Source organism: Eulemur rufifrons, chromosome 6, assembly GCF_041146395.1.
Source record: "Eulemur rufifrons isolate Redbay chromosome 6, OSU_ERuf_1, whole genome shotgun sequence".
Taxonomy (NCBI): Eukaryota; Metazoa; Chordata; class Mammalia; order Primates; family Lemuridae; genus Eulemur; species Eulemur rufifrons.
The window spans coordinates 95788497-95807192 of record NC_090988.1 but is presented as its reverse complement, the minus strand read 5'-3'; positions in this window follow the sequence as shown (position 1 = coordinate 95807192).

Below are 18696 nucleotides of genomic sequence, written 5' to 3'. Positions count from 1 at the left end.
CTGGTTGTTCATTGTTTGGTGCAACCAGAAAATAGTGTGGGATATTGAATTATGGGAGGCTTTGACTGGCTTGGGTGTCAGCTTAGCATTCCATAGATGGGGGTTAGTTTTTATATCCTATAATATAAAGCATACTAAATGGCAATATGGAGTCCCAGGCCTGCATTTAATGTCTTGAACATTTTAAACTACTTCTATTCTCATGTTGTTTTTTGGTAGACTTGTTTCCTAAAGAAAACCACTCCTTGATCATGGCTGTCTCTGTCAGAATTGCGTATACTCTGTAACATCTTTGGTCGTGGTAGTCCTGTTTTCCTAATAACTTTGTTAATGTGCCGTGAAAGATTGAAAATTTGAGTATGTAGTATATATGATAATAAATTGTGAATTGGTGGGACTTATGTAACAGCTTATCAACATTTGAAGACACTGGTACTCGATATCTTCTTAAGGAAAATTTGCCTCCAAATTTTAAGCTGGAAAGTCACTGGAATAACTCTTAAAAAGAATTAAATGGTTTTTTAGATTTTCGGTACGTATGTTAAGAGTTGTGTACAAATTGAAATGTCTGTACTGATCCTCAACACAACCAATAAAATCTCAATTACAAAAGAAAAAAAAAATAAAAGGGAATCTGGAAACGCACAGCTGTCGTCCTCCATGCAGAGGCTGTGGGTGGCGAAACTTTTGCACCTAGTAACAGTAGCGGTAATAAAAAAAAAAGTGGCAAAATTTTTTGATTACTATTATTCTAGGCACTGTGGAAAACAAAACTTGTCATATTCAATCCTTGTACAAATATAGACACTAACAGCTATTACATTTCCCTTCACAGTTGAGGCAACGAACTCGCAGAAAGTAATAAACCTGCTTCAAGTCCCATAGTTTTGTAACAAGAAGGTGTAGCTTGGGCATCCATGATATGTGAGTTGTGAAGTCACAAAGTGGTACTTCCAGGCCATCCCTCTGGTAGTGGTGATGCATCAGATGGGCTGGAGGTGGATGGGCTGGAGGTGGACGCATTCTGTCTCGGCTGCTCCTTGCATGTCAGTTTCTGACTCAAATGAAGCCTTCTAGGCAGTGACACTTCAGCCTAGCTGTTTTTTTTTGTTGTTGTTTGTTTTTTGTTTTTTGTTTTTTTTGAGACAGAGTCTCACTCTGTTGCCTGGGCCAGAGTGCCGTGGCGTCAGCCTAGCTCACAGCAACCTCAAACTCCTGGGCTCAAGCGATCCTCTTGCCTCAGCCTCCCAAGTAGCTGGGACTACAGGTATGCACTACCATGCCCAGCTAATTTTTTCTATATATTTTTAGTTGTCCAGCTAATTTCTTTCTATTTTTAGTAGAGACGGGGTCTCACTCTTGCTCAGGCTGGTCTGGAACTCCTGAGCTCAAACAATCCTCCCTCCTCGGCCTCCCAGAGTGCTAGGATTACAGGCGTGAGCCACCGTGCCTGGCCCTTCACCCTAGTTTTTGATTTGTTTTGTTTCATTTCTTTTTTCTTCCTTTCCTTTTTAAAACAGATCCTATATTGACAGCAACAAATGCTGGTGAGATGCAGAGCAACAGGAACTCATTCATTACTGGTGGGAACTCAAAGTGGTATAGCTGCTTTGGAAGACAGTTGGTAGTTTTTTACAAAAGTAAGCATATTCTTACCCTACAATCCAGCCAGTGTGTTTCTTCGTATTTGCTAAGATGAGTTGAAAACTTATGTCCACAGAAAACCTGAACACGGATGTTTACAGCAGCATCATTGTAAATTACTCAAACTTGGAAGCAATCAAGATATCCTTGAGCAGGTGAATGAAAAAAATAAACTGTACATTCAGACAACAGAATGTATTCAGTGCTAAAAGAAAAAAAAAAAAAGAGATAAGCTAACAAGCCACGAGAAGCCATGGAGAAAGCTTAAATGCATATTACTAAGGGAAAGAAGTCAACCTGAAATGGTCACATACTGTGTGATTCCACCTATACGACATTCTGGAAAAGGCAAAGCTATGGAGACAGTGAAAGGACAAGTGGTGGCCAGGGCTACAGGAGAGGGAGGGATGCACAGGCAGTGCACAGAGGATTTTTAGAGCAGTGGAACTGTGCTGTGTGATATTATGATGGCGGATGCATGTCATTAAACATTTGCCAAAACCCATAGGATGTACAACACTAAGAGTGAACCCTGACGTAGACTGTGGACGCTGGGTGGTGATGTGTCAATGTAGGTTCCTCAGTCGTAACAAATGTACCGCTCTGATGTAAGATGTTGAGAGCACGAGGTGGGATTATGTGGGAACTCTCTGTACTTCCTATTCAATTTTGCTGTGAGCCTGAAATTTCTCTAAAACATAAAGTCTATTTTTTAATATAGAGGGAAGGGAGATGTATGTTGATCAAAGGGTACAAAGTTTCCATTAGACAGGAGGAGTAAGCTTTAGTAGTCTATTACACAGAGTGGTGGCTATAATAAATAACAATTCCTTGTATATTTCAAAATTGCCAAAAGAGTAGATTTTAAATGTTTTTACCTGGGGGAAAGATTCCTTATTCAATAAATGGTGCTGGGAAAACTGGATAGCCACATGTAGAAGACTGAAACAAGACCCGCACCTTTCACCTCTCACAAAAATCAAATCACTGTGGATAACAGACTTAAACCTAAGGTGTGAAACTATTAGAATTCTAGAAGGCAATATGGGAAAAACTCTTATAGACATTGGCCTAGCCAAAGAATTTATGAGGAAGACCCCAAAGGCAATCACAGCAACAACAAAAATAAGTAAATGGGATCTGATTAAATTAAAAAGCTTCTGCACAGCCAAAGAAACTGTCACGAGAGCAAACAGACAACCTACAGAATGGGAGAAAATTTTCGCATGCTACACATCCGATGAAGGGCTGATAACGAGAATCTATTTATAACTCAGGAAAATCAGCAAGAAAAAATCAAATGACCCTATCAAAAAGTGGGCAAAGGACATGAATAGAAATTTTTCAAAAGAAGACAGAAGTATGGCCAACAAACATATGAAAAAATGCTCAACATCTCTAATCATCAGGGAAATGCACATCAAAACCACAATGAGATATCACTTATCTCCAGTGAGAATGGCCTTTATCAAAAAGTCCCAAAACAATACATGTTGGCGTGGATGTAGAGAGATAGGAACACTCACATACTGCTGGTGGGACTGCAAACTAGTGCAACCTCTGTGGAAAGCAATATGGAGATACCTTAAACAGATACAAGTAGACCTACCATTTGACCCAGCAATTCCATTATTGGGCATCTACCCAAAAGAACAAAAGACATTCTATAAAAAAGACATCTGTGCCCGAATGTTTATAGCAGCACAATTCACAATTGCAAAGATGTGAAAACAACCCAAGTGCCCATCAATCCATGAGTGGATTAATAAAATGTGGTATGTGTATACCGTGGAGTACTACTCAGCTGTGAGAAATAATGGTGATATAGCACCTCTTGTATTTTCCTGGATAGAGCTGGAACCCATTCTACTAAGTGAAGTATCCCAAGAATGGAAAAATAAGCACCACATGTACTCACCATCAAATTGGTTTCACTGGTCAACATCTAAGTGCACATATAGGAATAACATTCATCGGGTGTCAGGCAGATGGGAGCAGGGAGGAGGGCATGGGTGTATACACACATAATGAGTGTGATGCTCACCGTCTGGGGGATGGACAGGCTTGAAGCTCTGATTTGGGGGGGAGGGGGGACAAGCACAATATATGTAACCTAAACATTTGTACCCCCATAATATGCTGAAATAAAAATAAAATTAAAAAATTAAATAAATAAATCTCCTTTTGATATTTGCTTCTGTACTTAGCAACGCTAATCTTTCTAGATTTGTGGTAGTGACAAAGTGGAAAATAATTCCGGCGAAAGTAGCTGAAGCAACAGCAGGGAAAGATGTTCTGGTATTATTTAAGTGAGAAAAGTAGTCCAGCTTTTCATAACCCAGTTTAGAATTCGTCTATCTGTGGGACACCACTAATTAGGTATCCTGATGCCTTCCCAGGTTCAATAGGGAAGAGGAAGAGAGACAAATAAGTCAAGGCTTTGAGGTCTGGACGTAATTTTCCATCTCTAGGTTATGTAGATTATGTGAGCTCAGAAAAGCCATCTAATCATTCTAAGTCTCAGCAAATGAAGACTGCACTTTCTTTGGATGGAAGTGCTAGAAATGAAATAGTAGTCTGTGTGTAAAACACCCAGCACAGTGCTGGGATGACCGAACCCTTTAACGCGAACCATCCAGGCAGTCTCATTCCTCTCCAGATAAGTCAATGTTGAGCCATTTTCACTTCCCTTACAGCTTCTTCCTCCAGTGCTTCCTTTTCCCTCCATGGTTCACCAGAACAACCATATCTCACCCTTCTTCCCCTCTCCCCTCAATGGACAACCCCCCAGTCTAGTTCCTTCTCAGCTTCTGTCTCATATTTTCAGCAGTCTATGTTGCCCTGGATTTCTTCTTAGCTTCTGCTCCTGTCCGGATGAAGTCTGAGGAGAGAGCTGTTACATGCTCCTGCAGGGATGATGCAGAGTCCTCTTTTGTCAAGGAGACAAGAGATGGTCAGTTGTTTCCAGCTAATGCAAACGCGAGTAAAACTTTTATTTCCTTGTGGTTACTTTGAGCAGAGCGTCCAGGAATCGAACTTAAGTGCGCCTCCCAGTGACCGATGGCATATTGCAAATGTTCAGAAAGATCTAGATTCTGCATCAAATGGTGCCACCTTGAGGTTCAAACCTTATAGTTGCTTTCAGTTTAAGAAAAACTCAACAGACATTTCCTCCTGTAATATATGCCAGTCCCTGTAGTAGGCTTTGGTAATTAAAAGAATAAAAAAGACCCATGCATGCACCATCTTGTGGGGGAAGCAAACGCGAGTATATTTCTTCCACACAATGAGCAAGGGCTGAAGTAGAGGTGTGCTTAAGGAACATGAGAGTATGGGAAAAGGACACCTAAACCAATCTACACATTCAGAGGAGGCCTTTTGGAAAGCTTGACAGAAATGAAGAAAATATATAGGCCGAAGTAACAGTCAACCTTCAGCTGCTTTGCCCAGGGTCAATGCAGAAGACCTGCCTGCACCGCATGGTGGGAACTCAGCAGAATGGACTCCTGGGAGGAGAGCGAGCACAGCAACCAGGTGAACCGAGACTGGGGAGGGCACTTCTGGTTTTGTGCGGGATATAAGATCCAGCCCCCAAGGGGAGGGTAGATGACAATGACTGTCCATCATATAAGTGCTCATCTCTTGGCACTTCTCTCTCACAGTGACATCTGGAGTCAGGGCTCAGCCTGGGGCAGGACAACCCCACAGGGAACTGACCCAGAGGCCCAAAGGTGGGCATGTCCACTTCACTGTTCATTGTCAGCATACAGCCAGGGCGCAGACGTGAGAATATGACCATTAGGTTCTTCCCCTGACAAGTGGAATCCCAATACCCGAAGTCACAGATCCCCAAAATGTCGCCCAGCTGCCTGAGTCACTTAGCAAAAAATAAAAATAATTAAAAAAAACCCCATTTGGTCCTGATATACTCTACCACTCCTCTGCCACTCCCTTTCTCTGCCAAATCCCAGGATGTCCACACCAGGTACACCTGCTGTGCCCCTGCCTCACCGTGAGATCTCTGGACTAACAGGAACCTGGCAAAAGGGAAGCGGGACAGGACAGATACAGGGCAAAAGTGCAGTGATAGGTGCAGTTCACACCCAGCCATCAAGAGACACAGCAGTGTGTTCGGCAGGTGGGACTTCTCCAGGTGGGCTGCAAGGAGGAGAAACTGTGCCTGGGAGTTCCCGACGGGAGAGAGGAAGGTGACAGGATTCATCTGCCCAGCCCCTCCTATTTTCCACTGGTAAAAGTTCACCCCACAAAGACTTCAGCTGGGATATGTCATCTGCCTACCTCCATCAGTGGTACCAGATACTATGTCCTGCAGCCAGGAGCCAGAAACTCTGGGTGAGCAACAGTAATCTGGGGAGGGGGTCCAGCTTTGCCAGGGCAAGGACTGGGTGTTCCCCACTGGCATCAGAAAAATGCTTTCGGCCAGCAAAAAGCAATGGAGGGCATCCTCTGACATTCTTCGTGTCTGGATAGGCATCATAAGCCAGGCACCGTGGCTCACACCTGCAATCCCAGCACTTTGGGAGGCCAAGACAAGAAGATCACTTAAGGCCAGGAGTTTGAGACCAGCCTGGGTAACATAGTGAGGCCCTTTCTCTACAAAGAATTTGAAAAAATAAGAAATAGGCATTGTAGCAGAGTTGACTTGGAGCAGTATCTTTGGAATACAGTAGAGGAGGTTCCTACCCGATTTCACATTCTATGCAATCTTGGGCTTGACTCTTTGAGTCTCACTTTCCAGAAGCTTAAAATGAAGATGAAAATAATATCACCTCCAACTCGGAGAACATTTGTGATTGAGGGTTATAGCCAAGGCAAAGCACTTGCCCAGTGCCTCACACACAATGGGCACTTTACAATTAAAGGTTGTTGTCCGTATTCCCAAAATACTCCCCGGGACATGGTTAGATGGAGTTGGTATTCACTACCATGTTGTGTTCTTGACCCGAGTCACTCTTCTGAGTCTGCTTCAGTAGAACATGAGACACGACTGCCCAAGGGTCAGCCAGCGGTCCCTGATCCTGAGGACAGCAGCGCAAGGTGGATGCTCTTCCCACCTGAGCACTTGGCCTGGACCTGAATGGGAACATGCTCCTGCTCCCACTAGTGCCACCATCTCAATCTGGAACCACCTTGCTGCCACCCTTTCTCTGCTCCTTTCACAAAAACACTGCTGCGGTCTCCCACACAGGTGGGCGAGGGCTGGGTGCTGTGGTGGGAGAGGATGGCTTGGTGCTGAGGACAATGAGGGGACTGGGGTAAGAGGGAAAGCTTTGGGGCCACACAAGTTGTCCATCTAGGGAATGTGGCAGTCACCCAAGTAGCTACTGAATCTGCTCTTTTTTAGCCCCAAAGGGTGTCTCTGATGAAATGCTGACCAGATGAAGCCACCACCACCACTCTGAGCTTACAGATTGCCCACATAGCCTCAAATCAATCATTCTCTCTCTAAGCCATAGTGCGTGCCTGCTCTCAATCCATTTAGTCCAGAGCTGTCACAAACATGCAACTGACTACACCGTGAGATAACTGGGCAGGAGTCTTCTAAGCTGCCACCCGCCTCCCTAACTCCCACAGTGGTGGCTGCACTCTCCAACTGTCTGCTGCACCGCTGGGGCACTTTTGAGTTCAAGCAATTAGTTTTAGGAGCCCTCACTGGGGATAATCCACGCTTGTTTTGTTGTATTAATTGTATCCCAGGGGCAAGCAGAGCAGTAGCCCTTCAGAGGGCTCTCAGATCTTCTGTTAAATTTATTCATCAGATTTTGATAATCTTGGACATTATTATAAACTGTATTCTTTAAATTTAAATTTCTGATCGCACATGGCTAGTTTGTAAAAATACAGTAGATTTTTGTATGTTAATTTCATATGCTAAACTGATTTACTGTTAATCCTAATAGTTTTTGCTAATCCTGCCTCTGTTACTCTCAAGTCACAATTCAGAGATACCAAACACACTCAGGTTGCCCTGTTAGCTTCTCTGGGACCAATTCCCCCCCTGAATGGATCCCTCCAGGCCAAGGGCAGAGCTGGCAGGGAGAATAGACACGGAGCCAGAAAAATGTCACAGCACTCACAGGTTATTGCTCTTCTGTCATAGGTAACCTCAGAATGGTTGACCTGAAGTTAATCTGATATGACCAACTTTCATATATCTTAATAGTAGAGGAATGGGAACTGTATAAAGAAAAAAGCAATGTAGGTAGGTGTGTTTGTGTATGTATCTGTGGGCAAAGAAGAAGAAAGCTTCATGGATTTAGGCAACTCTAAATTGCCTTTCTACCTTTGTCAAAAAGCCAAGTGATCATATATATATATACTTCTATTTCTCGACTCTATAGAATTCCATAGGTCTATGTCTACTTCTATACCAGTACCATACTATGCTGATTATTGTAGCTTTGTAATAAGTCAAAGTCATGTAACGTGACTCCTACAAATTTGTTATTTTTCAAAGTTGCTTTGGCTATTGTAGGTCCTTTGCAGTTACATATAAATTTTAAAACCAGATTTATCATAAACTTCTATCCAGAAAAGCCTATTTAAACTTGATTATGATTGGGTTCAATCTTTTTGGGGGAAATTGACATCTTAAGCATACTGAGTTTCTGATCTAAGAACACAGTATACGTCCCATTTAAGTCTTTGTTAATTTCTCCCAGCAATGTTTTATAGTTTTCACCATACTATATAGGTCTCTCAGATCTTTTGTTAAACTTATTCATCAGATTTTGATAATCTTGGACATTATTATAAATTGTATTCTTTAAATTTCAATTTCTGTTTGCACATGGCTAGTATGTAGAAATACAGTAGATTTTTATATATTAATCTCATATGCTAAACTGATTTATTGTTAATCCTAATAGTTTTTTGGTAGATATTATCAGATTTTCTACAAGTCATCTCTGAAGAGTTTAATTCTTCCTTTCCAATGCCTTTTTTATTTTTCTTTTTGCCAGTTTAGCACTGGCTAGAACCTCCAGTAAAATGTTCAGAAGTAATTAATGCAAGTGAGCATCCTTGCACTGAACCTGGTTGGAGGAGGAATGCATGACACTCGCCATGAAGTGTTTGCTGGAGATTTTTTGTACAAACGCTTTATTAAATGGAGGAAATTCCCTTTAAATCTTAATTTAGGCCAGGTGTGGTGGCTCACGCCTCGCCGAGGTGGGTGGATTGTTTGAGCTCAGGAGTTCGAGACCAGCCTGAGCAAGAGTGAGACCCCGTCTTTATTTATTTTTTTAAATAATTTTAAAAATTTATGAAAAATATATTAAAAATCTTAATTTATTTAAAGCTTTTGTCATGAATTATTAGTTTTGAATTGTCTGATTATTGACTTTCTATATCTATTAATTAAATCATATGGTTTTCCTTCTATATTAATATGGTGAATTACACTACTTAATTTTCAAATGTTAAACCTACCTTAAATTCCTGAAATAAACCCCATTTGGTCAAGGTGTATTATCCTTTATATATAAGAATAATTTGTTGGATTTGATTTGCTAAAACTTTAAGAATTCTTGTGCTGATGTTCATTAAGGATAATTATCTACTTTTCTAGCAATGTCTTTGATTTGGGGATTAGGGCAATGCTGGCCCCATAGATGGAATTAAGAAGTATTCTTCCCTCATCAATTTTCTGGGAGAGATCATGCAGAATTGGTATTTCTTCCTTAACTATGTGGTAACATTTACAACTAAAGCCATCTATGCCTAGTTTTCTTTGTGAGATTTTTAACTACAAATTCAATTTCCTTCATAGTTAAGAGCTATTAAGGGTTTTCTATTTCTTCTTGAGTGAACGGAGACCATCTGTATCTTTGAAGGAACTTGCATGCATTTCATCCAAACTGTCAAATGCATTGTCATAAGTTGTTTGTAAGTCTCTTATTATTGTTTCAATATCTGTAGACTGCTTAGGGATGCCACCCTCTTCCATTCCTGACATTGGTAATCTGTGTCTTATTTCTTTTTCTCCTGATCAGTCTAGATAGAGGTAGAGAATTTTCTTGAGCTTCTCAAAGGACCAGCTTTTTGTTTAATTTTCTCTATGATTTTTCTCTTTCCAATGTCATTGATTTTTGCACTGCCTTTATTTCCCTTCTGCATACACTTTTTTTTTTTTTTTTAAATTTCAGCATATTGTGGGAGTACAAAAGTTTAGGTTACATATATTGCCCTTGCCCCCACCTCAAATCAGAGCTTCAAGTGTGTCCATCCCCTAGACGGTACACATCACACTCATTATGTATGTATATACCCATCCCCTCCCCCCTCCCACATCTGCTCTACACCCAATAAATGTTTTCCTAAATATGCTCTTAGGTGATGAGCAGTGAAATCAGTTTGATGGTGAGTACATGTGGTGCTTATTTTTCCATTCTTGGGATACTTCACTTAGTAGAATGGGTTCCAGTTCTATCCAGGAAAATACAAGAGGTGCTGTATCACCATTATTTCTTATAGCTGAGTGGTACTCCATGGTATACATATACCACATTTTATTAATCCACTCATGGATTGATGGGCACTTGGGTTGTTTTCACATCTTTGCAATTGTGAATTGTGCTGCTATAAACATTCGAGTGCAGATGTGTTTTTTATAGAATGTCTTTTCTTCTTTTGGTAGATGCCCAATAATGGGATTACTGGATCAAATGGTAGGTCTACTTGTATCTGTTTAAGGTATCTGCATATTGCTTTCCACAGAGGTTGCACTAGTTTGCAGTCCCACCAGCAGTGTATGAGTGTTCCTATCTCTCTACATCCACGCCAACATTTATTGTTTTGGGACTTTTTGATAAAGGCCATTCTCACTGGAGATAAGTGATATCTCATTGTGGTTTTGATGTGCATTTCCCTGATGATTAGAGATGTTGAGCATTTTTTCATATGTTTGTTGGCCATACTTCTGTCTTCTTTTGAAAAATTTCTATTCATGTCCTTTGCCCACTTTTTGATAGGGTTGTTTGATTTTTTCTTGCTGAGTTCTAAATAGATTCTAGTTATCAGCCCTTTATCGGATGTGTAACATGTAAAAATTTTCTCCCATTCTGTAGGTTGTCTGTTTGCTCTCGTGACAGTTTCTTTGGCTGTGCAGAAGCTTTTTAATTTAATCAGGTCCCATTTACCTATTTTTGTTGTTGCTGTGATTGCCTTTGGGGTCTTCTTCATAAATTCTTTGGCTAGGCCAATGTCTATAAGAGTTTTTCCCACATTTTCTTCTAGAATTCTAATAGTTTCACACCTTAGATTTAAGTCTGTTATCCACCGTGATTTGATTTTTGTGAGAGGTGAAAGGTGTGGGTCTTGTTTCAGTCTTCTACATGTGGCTATCCAGTTTTCACAGCACCATTTATTGAATAAGGAATCTTTTCCCCAGTGTATGTTTTTGTCTGCTTTGTCAAAGATTAGATGGCTACATGAGGCTGGTTTTATATCTGGATTCTCAGTTCTGTTCCACCAGTCTGTGTCTCTGTTCTTGTGCCAAACCAAGCTGATTTAATAACCACAGCCCTGTAGTATAGTTTGAAGTCTGGTAAATTAATACCTCCCATTTTGTTCTTATTGCCTAAAATTGCTTTTGTTAAATGGGGTCTTCTCTGGTTCCATACAAAGTGTAAAATTATTTTTTCTATATCTATGAAAAAATGATGTTGGTAATTTAATTGGGATTGCATTGAATCTGTAGATCACTTTGGGTAGTACAGACATTTTAACAATGTTGATTCTTCTGATCCACGAGCATGGTATGGTTTTCCACCTGTTTACATGCTCTGCTATCTCTTTCCTCAGTGTTTCTTAGTTCTCCCTACAGAGGTCTTTTACCTCCTTAGTTAAAAATATTCCTAGGTACTTTATTTTCTTTGTTGCTATTATGAAGGGTATTGAGTCTTTGATTTCATTCTCAGTTTGGCTGTTATTGGCATATATGAATGCCTCTGATTTGTGTGTATTGATTTTGTATACTGAGACTTTACTGAATTCATTTATCAATTCCAGGAGGCTCTTGGTTGAATCCTTGGGGTTTTCTAGGCATAATATCATATCATCAGCAAAGAGTGAGAGTGTGATCTCTTCTGTCCCAATTTGGACACCCTTGATTCTGCTCTCTTGCCTGATTGCTCTCACAAGGACTTCTAGCACTATGTTGAATAGCAGTGGGGACAGTGGGCAACCTTGTCTGGTTCCAGTTCTAAGTGGGAATGCTTTCAATTTTTCCCCATTCAGTATGATGTTGGCTGTGGATTTGTCATATATGGCTTCTATCATTTTTAGGTAGGCCCCGTCTATGCCTATTTTGTTAAGTGTTCTTATCATAAAAGGGTGTTGAATTTTGTCAAAAAGGCTTTTTCTGCATCTATTGAGAGGATCATATGGTCTTTGTTTTTGCTTCTATTTATGTGGTGAATTACATTTATAGATTTGCGTGTGTTGAACCATCTCTGCATCTCTGGGATGAAGCCCACTTGATCGCGATGGATTATTTTCTTGATAAACACCTGGATTCGATTTGCTAGGATTTTATTGAGAATTTTTGCATCTATATTCATAAGGGATATTGGTCTGTAGTTTTCCTTTTTTGTTGCGTCTTTTCCTGATTTTGGTATCAGGGTTATGTTGGCTTCATAAAATGTGTTGGGGAGGATTCTGTCCTTCTCAATGTTGTGGAATAACTTTTGTAGGATAGGCACCAGTTCTTCTTTGTAGGCGTGGTAAAATTCAGGTGTGAAACCATCTGTTCTGGGGCTTTTCTTTTTGGGAAGGTTTTTTATTGCTGTGTCGATTTCAGTTCTTGATATTGGTCTGTTCAGGAATTCTGTTTCTTCCTGGTTGAGCCTAGGGAGGCTGTGTGTTTCTAAAAATTTGCCCATTTCCTCCACATTTTCCAGTTTATGTGCATAAAGGTTTTTGTAGAATTCATAGATGATATTTTGTATCTCTGTGGCGTCAGTTGTAATTTCTCCTTTCATGTTCCTGATGGAGCTTATTAGAGATTTTTCTTTTCTGCTCTTAGTCTAGCCAAAGGCGTGTCAATTTTGTCTTTTCAAAGAATCAACTTTTTGTTTTATTAATCTCCCATATAGTTTTCCTGTTGTCCATTTCATTTAGTTTTGGTTTGGTCTTATTAATTTCACTCCTTCTGCTGGGTTTGGGGTTGGTCTGTTCTTCTTTCTCCAGCTCTTTGAGTCTCTTAATTAGGTTGTCTATTTGTAAATTTTCTGTCTTTTGGATACAGGCATTTACAGAAATAAACTTTCCTCTCAGGACTGCTTTAGCTGTGTCCCACAGATTTTGATAACTTGTGTCTCCTTTGTCATTTAGTTCAAAGAATCTTTTGATTTCCATCTTGATTTCCTCATTTATAAAATAATCATTCAGGAGGTTGTTTAGCTTTCACAACTTTGAGTAGAAATGAGAATTTCTGTTAGGGTTGATTTCTACTTTTATTCCACTGTGATCTGAGAAGATGCATGGTATAATTTCTATTTTTTTTAAATTTTTTTAAGACATGCTTTATGTCCTAGGATATGGTCAATCTTAGAGAATGTCCCATGAGCTGATGAGAAGAATGTATATTCAGTGGATTTTGGATAGAATGCCTGTAAATGTCAGTCAGGCCCATTTGTTCTAGTGTTCTGTTTAAGTCCATTATTTCTTTGTTTATTTTCTGTTTGGAGGATCTGTCCTGTGCTGTCAGTGGGGTGTTGAAGTCTCCAGCTATTATGGTGTTGCTGTTTATCATTTGGTTTCGATAAAGTAGGGTTTGCTTTATGAATCTGGGTGCACCTAAGTTGGGTGCATACATATTAAGTATAGTTATGTCTTCTTGTTGAACTGTACCCTTCACCATTATATAGTGACCATCTTTGTCTTTCAATACTTTTGTTGATTTAAAAACTAAGTTATCTGAAATTAAAACCGCCACGCCAGCCTTCTTTTGGCTTCCATTTGCTTGAAATATCGATTTCCACCCTTTATTTTCAGTCTAAATGCATCTTTGCAGGTTAGATGAGTTTCTTGTAGACAGCAGATACTTGGCTTGTATTTTTTATTCATTGGGCCAGCCTATGTCTCTTGAGTGGGGAGTTCAAGCCATTCACATTTATTGAGAGAACTGATAGGTGGGGCAGATTTCTGTTCATCCTGTTGGGTAGAACTTCATTGCTACATTTTCTCTCTTGAGCCATTGTGGTATCTAGCCTTTGATCTTTAGCTTTTGAGTAGTTTTACATTCGTGAGTGTTTCTTGCGCTGGTCTGTGTGCAACTCTGTTTTGAGTACTTCTTGGAGGGCTGGTCTTGGTGAATTCCCTCAGTCTGTTTATCTGAGAATGTCTTAATTTCTCCTTCGTATACAAAACTTAGCTTTGCTGGGTACAAGATTCTAGGCTGGGCATTATTCTGTTTCAGAAGAGTGAGAATGGGGCCTCAGTCTCTTCTTGCTTGTAAGGTTTCAGTTGAGAAATCTGGTGTTATTCAGATGAGCTTTCCTTTGTATGTTACTTGTTTCTTTCACCTTACAGCTTGAAGAAGAAGGGACTCTTTAGTGGATATTTTGTTCAGTCTAATGACTGTATGACATGGTGTCTTCCTATTTGCAATGAATCTCCCAGGGGTCCTTTGGGCTTCTTATACCTGTATATCTAGATTTTTAGCAAGGCCTGGAAAATTTTCCTCAATTATATCTTCACATAGCTTATCCAACCCTTGCATATTATCTTCTTCACCCTCAGGAATGCCTGTAACTCTCACGCTAGGCTTCTTCACATAATCGCACATTTCTTGCAGACTTTGGTCTTTTCTCTTATTTCTTTGCTCTATCTCTATGACTGACTTATTTAATTGGAAAGTGTTATCTTCAGTCTCTCAGATTCTTTCTTCTGTTTGGTCTACCCTGCTCTTGAGGCTTTCAACTGTGTTTTGTAGTTCCCTGAATAAATTCTTCATTTCCAGGAGTTCAGTTTGATTTTTCTTTAATATTTCAATTTCTTTGGTGAATTTTTCTTCCAAGTCCTGGATTTTTTTTTTGGTGGTTTCTTTGTGTTGGTTACCCATTTTTTCTTGCATATCGTTGAGTTTTCTTATGATCCATGTTTAAAATTCTTCTGTCATTTTATTGTTCTGAATTTGGTTAATGTCCATTGCTAGAGAGCTGGTGTTCCTCTTTGGGGGTGTGCTTTCCGTTTGATTCTTCATACTTCCAGAGTTCTTTCGCTGATTCCTTCCCATCTGGATCAGCTGTTGCTTCTTACCTTTAGATTTTCATTTGGATAATGACACACTCTGTTTAGTCTTTGAGCCAGTAGGTGGTGTTTGTGGGTGAGATTCGACCACACCCTATATGATGAGTCAGTAGATGCAGTAAAATGGTGTGTAGAATGACCTCCCTGTCAGTAGGTGGCGCTTGCTGGGAGGGGCAGGCTGCAGTGTTGTGTTTGGGTCTTATAACCAGCTCTTGTTCCTCTGGAGAGGCACTCTAGTGCCTCACGTGGTGGGTGGGGCCCTGGGACTTCCAGGTGTGTCCTTATTCTGCACCTCAGTAGGGTAGGTCAGGGAGTGAGTCTGGGCAGAGCTGGGTTGGGTGAGCCTGCCCTCAAGCTCCACAAATGCTGTTAGCAGGGGTCAAAGGTCTGTTCTTTGCCTCTGGGCAAAGCTGCCAGGGAGGGGCTGGAATGGCCCCACTCAGCAGAAAAGTCTGCATGTAGGGGTGGGGCTGAGACCCACAGTCTAAAGCAGGCCTTGCTCCTTTCCACCGTCTCCTATTCCGCAGTTTCTCCAGGGCCTCTGCCAGCAGGCAGGATCTCAAGCCAGTGGATCTACCCTGGCTGTCATGCAGGCCAGGAGGTTCATTGCCCAGGATCGCAGACCGGGCTGGGCGCACGGCCTTCCTTGAGAGGACGGTTGCCACTCAGGCATGCTGATCTGCCCTTGAAGGCAAACACACTCAGTACAGTCGTTCACAAAAATCCCTTCTGTGCCCCAAGGCGATGCGATGGAGACCTGCCTGTACAGGATCTGGTCTGCAGGCCTGTCCCCTGGAAATCAATCCCTGACCCTTCCAGGAGAGGAGTGCCGGTCTCAAGTCACCCACAGGATGCCCAAGCTGGATTGACGTCTCTCCGCCTGGGGATTTGCCCTGCTCTCCTGGAGTCACCAAGCAAGCAGCACCTGGGAGGGCTGGCGGGTAGGGAGCTCACAATCTGAGTACCCCTCAGTCTGCTGTAGGTCCCCAAAAGGGAAGGTCCTGTTCCCTGCAGATGCCTCCGGGTGGTAGCTAAATTGTCTCTCTTGGCAGCCGCCAGTAGGGAAAGGGGAGGGGAGAATGAAGCAACATGGCGCTTGCCGATGGGCTCGGTCTGCGGACCGGAAGGTGCCCCTAGGGAGCCGGGAGCCTGGTGCCCTGTCTGCAAGAGGCTCACAGGTCACTGGTGGCAGCCGTCTCTGGGCTTGTGTGGGCAGGTCTCTCTGCTCAGGAGCCCACCTGCAGTCCAAAATGCAAGGGAGGGGATATGTAACTGCTCCACCTACCCTTGTTGCTGGTCTCCAAGCCTCTTGGGGGCCTTTCTCCTTCCAGTTCTCCTCTGCAGCTTCTTCCTGTGGAGTCTCCTGTAGTTTCAGGCACCCTTCCTTCTGACCCTCGTATGATCTATGTTTGTCTGCCTGTTTATTTTTTTTCACTTTCTTCTATAATCTGTCTTTCTTGCAGAGACACTATGGCTGGCGGTTTTTCTCTTCCACCATCTTGCCCAGAACCCTCTGCATACACTTTTAATTTGCCCTTCTTCTAGTTTCTGCAAGCAGAAGCTAAGGTCATTGATTTGAGACCTTTTGTCCTAACATAGGCATTTAGTGCTATAAATTTCCCTCCGAGTACTACTTTAGTTGCATCACAAGATACCAGGTCAACACACAAAATCAACTGTATTTCTATATACCAGCCATGAACAAGTACAAACCAAAATCAGAAAACCAATACTATTTACAATAGTTCCAAGAAAATAAATAATTATAAATCTAACAAAATATGTACAGGATCTGTATGCTGAAACCACAAAATGCTGATGAAAGAAAGTTGTAAATAAATGTAGAGACATGTCATGTTCATGGATTAAAAGACTGCCATACATATGTGAATTCTCCCCAAAGTTATCTATAGATTTAATGCAATTCTAATCAAAATCCCAGCAGGACTTTTATATAGATAAGCTGATTCTAAAATTTGTATGGCAAGGTAAAATTGATAAAAGTCAAAATAATTTTATTATTTTTTTGAGACATAGTCTCACTCTTAATGCCCAAGCTAGAGTGCTGTGGCATCAGCCTAGCTCACAGCAACCTCAAACTCCTAGGCTCAAGCGATCCTCCAGCCTCAGCCTCCTGAGGAGCTGGGACTATAGGCACATACCACCATGCCTGGCTAATTTGTTTCTATTTTTAGTTGCCTGGCTAATTGCATCTATTTTTAGTAGAGACAGGTCTAGCTCTTCTTGCTCAGGTTGGTCTCAAACTCCTGAGTTCAAGTGATCCTCCTGCCTTGGCTTCCAAGAGTGCTAGGATCACAAGTGTGAGCCACTGCACCCAGCCTTAAAAGTCAAAATAATTTTAAAAGGAAAAATTAGGTTGGAAGAATTACACTATCAGATATTAACACTTATTACAAAACTACGGCAATCTTGACCATGTGGTATTGGCAAAAAGGAGAAACACATAGATCAAAGGAAGAGAATAAGTTGAGAAATAGGCCTATACCAAGGGAACTGATTCTCGACAAAGATGCAAGATAAATTCAGTAGGGACAGGATGGCTTTTTCAACAAATGGTGCTGGAACAACTAGACATCCAACCCTATGTCTCCAAACACAAACAAAAAACATAAACCTCATAGTTTTTAAAAAGTTAACTCAAGACAGATCATAAATCTATGCAAATTGACCAAGGTAAAGGAAAAAAATCATAAATCTAAATGTAACATGTAAAACAATATTTAGAAGAAAACATAGGAGAAAATCTTAAGAACTTGGGACTAAACAAAGCTTTCTTAGACACAACACCAAAAAAGCATACTCCATAAAAGGAAAAAAAAGTTGATAAACCGGACTTTGTCCAATTAAAATTTTTGCTCTGTGAAAAGACAGTTAAGTAAATGAAAAGCTGCAGACTGGGAGAAAATACTGCAAAGCACATATCTAACAACAGATTTGCATGCATAATATATAAAGATCCTTAAACTCAACAGTAATAAAACAACCTAAATTACAAATGAACAATCAATGCAGTTTATGGAAACTGGAAAAAAAAAAAAAAAGAACGAAACATTTGAGTAGATTCTTCCCCAAAGAAGACATACAGATGGCAAAAAAGCACATGATAAGATGTTCACCGTCATCAGCCATTAGGCAAATGCAAGTCTGGAGAGAAGGCAGAGCAACTGCAATTATCTTCTGCTGAATAACAACTTTTTCTCAAACACACTATATAGATATGCTTGCAAGAAGTGGTATTCTGGCATTGTGGTTTTAGCCACACTTGCCAGTTTACTCAATACAAGTTTCTAGTCAGAAAATATGTGGGAAAAATTTGAATTGTGCACCATATTTGAATGAACCACATTTTTCTTTGTATGGGTTGATTCTTCTAGACTTCAGTCGACTGTGTGTGGCCACCATTTCCTCATTTTTTTAAAGCACCCTTGTATTTAGGCTTTATTTGATCCTAAAGCAGAAGCCAGTGAACTTTTTCTGTAAAGGTTCAGACAGTAAATGTTTTCAGCTTCGCAGGACATAGGCCTCTGCTGCAAGATTTAACTCTGCCTTCAGAGCAGAGCAACTGGAGACAGCAGGTAAATGAACGGGCCTTTCTATTGGGTGTGTACCAATAAAACTTTTAAAAACTGGGTATGATTTGGCCTACAGACCCCTGTTCGAGGGATAGAGCAGTGGCTGGTGGGCATTCAGAAGGCAGCAGGCAGCTTGCAGGCAGGCCCAGGGCCAGCTTTCATGGGCGCCGAGCATTCAATGAGT